The sequence below is a fragment of the Centruroides sculpturatus genome, unplaced genomic scaffold, assembly GCF_000671375.1.
Source record: "Centruroides sculpturatus isolate CEXI.00-Female unplaced genomic scaffold, Cexi_2.0 scaffold2966, whole genome shotgun sequence".
NCBI lineage: Eukaryota > Metazoa > Arthropoda > Arachnida > Scorpiones > Buthidae > Centruroides > Centruroides sculpturatus.
The window spans coordinates 873-7,364 of record NW_019387445.1 but is presented as its reverse complement, the minus strand read 5'-3'; the positions used below and the strand labels follow the sequence as shown (position 1 = coordinate 7,364).

The 6,492-nt window shown below is 30.5% G+C and overlaps 1 long non-coding RNA gene across 1 annotated transcript; it reads right to left on the bottom strand.

Moving 5' to 3' along the window:
* Window positions 1-3,996: 3,996 nt before the first annotated feature.
* Window positions 3,997-6,247, bottom strand: LOC111616429. The gene is made up of 3 exons (XR_002755246.1): window positions 4,343-6,247; window positions 4,145-4,250; window positions 3,997-4,045 (listed from the first exon to the last, which is right to left on the bottom strand). It is a non-coding gene; the product is annotated as an uncharacterized LOC111616429 (long non-coding RNA).
* Window positions 6,248-6,492: the final 245 nt, after the last annotated feature.

Genomic DNA, 6,492 nt, shown 5'->3' with positions numbered 1-6,492 from the left:
TACAGTTGTCCCTTGATAATCCGACAGGTATGGGACCAAAGGTGTGTCAGATTACCAAAAGTGTCCGGATTACCGAAAATAATTACATATTTCGCATTGTTTTGCTAGCAGTAACTTACAATATTCTCTACTCCAACTGTTCAAACAGAACTGCTCACATAAAACACACGAAATGTATGTCATTGAGTAAGAATTGGATGGGGAGATTCACATTGTGACATGCTTCTGTGCAAGCAGACACGTAACGGGGACGGGTACCTTGACAGGAGGGGCGTCGGACTACTGAGCATGTCGGATTAAAAAACGTCGGACTATAGAGGGACAACTGTACTTTAATGGCATACCTTTGTAATGTTAAAAATTGGGAATTTATTTGTACCTTTGTTTTGTACAGTTTAATTTTTTAACAATTGAAGAGGGGCGATACGAGTCCGAAATGCATTTTGTTAAAGAGATACTTAAAAAAGAATATGAGAAGAGTGTTGTAATATATCAAAGTAGTCATGATAAGTTTGGCAAAACAGCACTAGTAGGTTGCTGAAATAATATTTTAGTACAAGTTACCAAACAAGAAGATAAATGAAGGTAAAATAATTAATTCATAATTTCTGATGATTTTATTCGTTTTCTTTTTTTAATAAATTAAAACCAATCCAAAAGAAGATAATTCTGCTCTTTAAACTGATAAAAAAAAAACTAATAAATTAAATTCAAATGAACCAGAACAATGCTTGTTCTCACATATCCTCTCTATCATAAACCAAAGACTTTATCTGAGACTATATGCAGAGATTGTTAAAGATTTACTACCATAATTTTTCCGTTGGTTTGAAAATCGTTGTCATTATCTTTATTAAACAAGTTTTCATGTTGAGCTCTTGCAAAAATAACATGTCTGTAGCATGTATGCAAGCAGGTTCCAATTAGTACAAGTCTTAATTGACAAGACTATGTCTTGTTTATAAAATCACGATGCCATTATGGGTGTTCACCTTAGAGGTATAATGGAAACATGTCAGGAGTTGCAATTTGGCACAGAGTATTAAGTGTCCAAATCATGAGCACATAAAAAAAATCAGACTTGTAGGTACTCAGAGGACCGAGAACAGGGTCAAAACAAAATACAAAAATGGTGACATCTTCCTACAAACAGGCAAGAATGCAAGATTTGTGCATGTGTATATTGTTGGAAAGTTGGAAATGCGAATGTTGTGAAATTGAATTTTGACAAACGAATCTTTGAAAAAACCCATTTACCTCTCTGGTTGCAACCTTCTGACCTTGACTGGTTGACCTGAGATATCTCATTTCAGCATTGAAATGTTTTTGAAACTAGATGGTGCTAGTCATTATAATTTTATATTAAAAGTAACTTCCAAAATATATTTTTTTTTGTTTTTACATCTATTAATATATTTANACGCTCCGTACTCTCTCCACATGGCTCCGTGTGACCTTTGGCTATTTTTCAAGCTGAAAATGCCGCTAAAAAGGAACCCAAATTTAGTCGAGAGAAGACATCATGCGAAATGCGACGGACCGGCTGATAACCATTCCAAAAGATGCGTTCCAGCAGTGTTTCCAGCAATGGCAAAAACGCTGGGAGAAGTGTATACATTACCAAGGAGATTACTTTGAAGGGGATTAGGGTTTTGTTCCTCAAAGTCAATAAATTTATTTTTGCCGACCAAAGGTCCGATACTTTTTGAACAGACCTTGTATATATAAAACTTATACAGGAGCCAGTAAGGGTCTAGCAGAGCCACAAGTGGCTTGCAAACTGAAGTTTGCTCACTGTAGGACTAGACAAATAATAATAAATGTACACATGCACAAAAAATTAATCTGAAAGAATAAAATTTAAATAAAAAGTTTAAGATAGGAAAAGTGATGGATTGATATAAAGTTTCTATCGAAATTTAAATTATTTTCCACATAACAGGTGCTTTTATGAGAGAGATGAATTCAAATTTGAATTTTGACACAGTATAAAATGAATTGAAATGCTTTTTCCTTTGATTCTACTGATTTCTTTAGTTAAGAGATTTCTGTTAAGTTTTGAAAATCATGTAATGTTTTTTACACCTTTTTTTTGTATCATCAAATAAGACAAAGCTGAATGGATGAATATCAAAATTGCTCAACTATCAAAATAAATTGATAACATAATTTAACATTTTAAATATATTACTGAAAGTTTACAACTGATTATTTTGCTTGTAATAATAAATACATATTTACTGTATTTTATTACCTTGGGTGATCTCAAACAAAAGTAGAACTTTTGAGAGTTGGCATGAGGGGTTTGGTGATCACGTGAGTCAGACTTAATGCTGTAAGCCAATTGTGCTTGTTGCACTGTCACCTCTTGGTCTTCTAAGTCTGACTTGGAGTGTCATCAAACTCTTTGTGAGTTCTACTTTTGTTTAATCAGTTAGTATAAAATCTATTAACAGGCTTTATTTATAAATAATTTATAGGTTACTCATTAAGTAACCCTTAAATAAAGGTTGTAAAGTAACATGACTGCTTCATTTATGTGAAATTATCATTTTATATAACTTAAACAGATTGTTTCTCTATTAGTTCTCAGTCTGTTACCAGTTTTTACAAATACAATTTATTTAATGTGATTTATTAATAATGGAAATTTTTATACTACAAGCAAAATTTTTAGTATATAATTTTGGAGAAGGTCACTAGTAAGCAACTGTGTGGAGAGTATCCTATTAGAACTTTTTCAGTCATTCAAAAATGTTTGTAAAGATAAAATCTTGATATAATTGAAAATCTTGGTTACAGAATTATCATTAAAAATTCCTGTCTGGACTATTTTGAAGCATTCAATTAACCTTTTTTACTATAATAGTACATCTAATGAAAGAATTTACTATATAATTGCATCTGTACAAATATCAAGACTCAAAGGAATCTCAAATGCATATATCTGGACCCAGAGACTACAGGGTGTACCAAAAGTTCCCTTATTCAATCTTTCAAATGTTTTTATCAATAAAACATGACCTGCATACAAAACGTAAATGAACACAGGTACAAACCATCAGCTATACTCATATTTTAGAGTATATGCTGGATATGTTCACTTTCCCTCTGGAGGCAGAGACCACTTGACATCATGTCTTTCTACTCATATTGTAACATTGTTAGTGATATCTGTTACTCTACCAAAATGTTGTGTGTTCCACATAACAAGAATTTCCACAGTTAGAGTTTATTTAATAATTTTCATCCAATTCTTTAGATATCCCCATAAAAAGATATCTGGCAAAGTTTGGGGAGCAAAAGTCTACAAGACCCTAGATATGATATGGTGATAAAAAAAAAACTAATCTGGGTTTCATGAAACTTTCAAACAACTTCATAAAAAGTAAGCTTACTTAGTAGTACATCATTAGGAATTTTTTCTTCAAAATCTTCAAACATTATAAGATTTTGTATCAAAGTAAGCCTTCAAAAAGCACGATTCTTTGTTTTGGATAAATGCCATACTCAATTTCCTCACTTTCTAGTCAATTATATACACGGTTACTTCACCCATATTTGTTCAAAATACTTTCAAGACTGTCAAAAATCTAAATCAGCAACAATCCTTTTGTCACTTTTTCAACTTGTCTAAAAATAACTCAAAACTTGAGCAAGGGAACTATTGGTACATCCTGTATACATATATTTATGGACTATACATTTTTTCACTTAATTCATTTTTGCTTAATGCACTACTTTAACTATGTATCTACTCACACAAACTGAAAACTATCTTTATTTTTAAATATTATAAAACCGACTATATTTATATTTCATAAATACAGTGTGAATTTATGAATATTTTTATTTTTTGAAGTTAAAATTTCAAAGAATGCAGTTGAGAAAAACTGAATTCTTCTGCAGATGAAATCTAACAACTTAAAAAGACATTAAAAAAAACACCTAAATTGACGTTTCCAATTTGAAACAAAATGTTAATGAATCACTACTTACTTTATTTTCTTCTATGCAGAGGTCTTCTTTTAAAATACAACCCGAACTAAAAATAAAATCATGAATTCAATTTTATAAAAATTTAATTTGCTAACACATAAAAAAAAAAACAATTTCTAAAGGGAATTATCAATTCGTTATTTACTTTTCAATTAATTCTTGAATTTGTTGACTCAATACTTGAGCTTGTTCGCTCGGTGGACCGGGTTTAAAAAACGACGCGCAGAGCGGAGGTAAGTCGACATTCGGTACTAATAAAAGTTTATTTTAAAAAAGCACAGTTAACACGCTAAATGAAAATTTATTTGGATGAATACAGACTTTTTCCTTCTTACTAACTTACCTATGAAACCTTTCTTAGGTTCTTCTGGAGAAGGGGTTACAAGTTCCTAAAATATCTTTATTTTTAATTTCTTTCAACTTGAATTGAAATAATGATAAATTATAAATCGCATTACAATCAAATAAATATATTACTAATATAGTATTTTTAATTATTTTCAACTTATAAGTTTAAAAATACTATGAACAAAAGATAACTTTATGCAATGAAGGAGCTTAATTAAATATATTCTATTGATTATTCATGAAGTTATCCTTGTGATGAATTTTATCCAAGAGTCGCCCTATAATATGTAAATTGCTGATTCTAACTTTATAGCATTATTTTAACATGTGTACATGATCATGCAATATATGAGAATCTAATTAATACAGATGATGTTTGACATGCAACATTTCTGAGATTTATGACTAAGCCCAATTTTTGCCATTTCAATTGGCTGAGGTATGAAATGGATGAATCAACATCAATGAGAGATGATACAAACTGTCTAGTAATAAATTATGAGATTCAAATCATATTGATAGACTAATGCAGTAATATGAGGCCAAGATTTTATTTTAATTAGTTAATTATAATAGCTGTTTATAAAAGGCTATAAACAGGTTTAAAATATTTGAGTTAATATAAAGATTCAGAAATAGATAAGAGCAAGAGATTTTTTTTAATGTCAGTTGTACTGTGAGATGGAAAGTGAAGAAACTACTATATTACAGGGTCTTCCAAAATGAATGCTATCATTTTAAATTACTGTAATTATGTTAATTACTACCCGGGAAGTATGCAATATACACCAATCAATAGAGTAACTGTCTGAGTTTCATCTCCCACCTGCATTCAGATGTCTCATCGTCTACTACCTCTATAAAGGGATGTAAGTGAAAATGGCAACTCCAAAACAGAGAGTGTTTTTGTGTATTCACAGTTTGCAAATCACTCATCATTTTGCAACAGGAGTAATCTACAGGAGCTGTAGAATTGTGGTTGCCATGGGAGGAGTGACAATGGATATGCCATAATAAACATTGGAAGTATTTGAATATCAGGAATTTGAGGTCAAATGTGTGCCATATGATGTGAGGTGCAAGCATTGAGAAATTGAAATGGACATTACAACAAAAATAATGGTAAGCCAAATAGTATACACAAAGCAATAAAATTTAAAATAGAGACTGAAGATATAACAAGACAAAACATTAAGTACCTAGACATTACAATAACAAGATTAAAACAACATCTCGAATATAGAACATTCAAGAAACCGAGTTCTAACCAAGTAACAATAAGATATCAATAAAAAATTCCATCATACGTTAAGTATAATATATATAAAATGGAATATGACAAAATCATAAACTGGACAAGCCAAGAAGCACACATAAACAAAGACCTTATGGAATTAAGAAAGAAATTTCTTCTAGCAGGATTTCCGCAGAGATTGCTAAAACAATGGGAAACCAGACTGAATAACCCAGGAAACCCATGTAAAAATAAAAATAAACAAGCAACTAAAACAAAATATATTAAGTTTCCATATATTAAAGGTCTATATGAACAAATCAGCACAGAAATAGAAAGAAACTACAAATTAGCACCATTATATCAAAAAATGGAGAACAGACTGTTAATCTCGAACCTGAAGAAAAATCAGCAAATACCGATTGAAAGCCCAAGGTGTAGTATATAAAATTCCGTGTATCTGTGCAAACAAAAAATATTACTTAGGAGAAACAAAAAGAAAGGTAAAAACTAGATTGAAAGAACACAGCAGACCTAAAATACAATAGAATAAATTCTGCATTTTACGAACGTACTCTAAACAGCTGTAATATAGACAAAGATAATGTAAAAATACTGCATAAAGAAAAATTAACATACAACAGGAAGTTTAAAGAAACCATAGAAATTATAAAAAGTAAAGACAATATAAATAAAAACTTAAGTCTTAAAATAAACAAAAACTGGCTCAATATATTATAAATAAAATTTTTTTTTTTCTGTGAAAAGCAATCTTTTCAAAAAATAATTTTTACAAGACGGATTTTGGTAAAAATCAGACCACAAGGTGGCAAATGTCATACATGGCAACACTAAAGATACCAGCGCAAATGCCAAAAAAGGGGTGGAAAGGAAAAAGGGGATAGAAATAG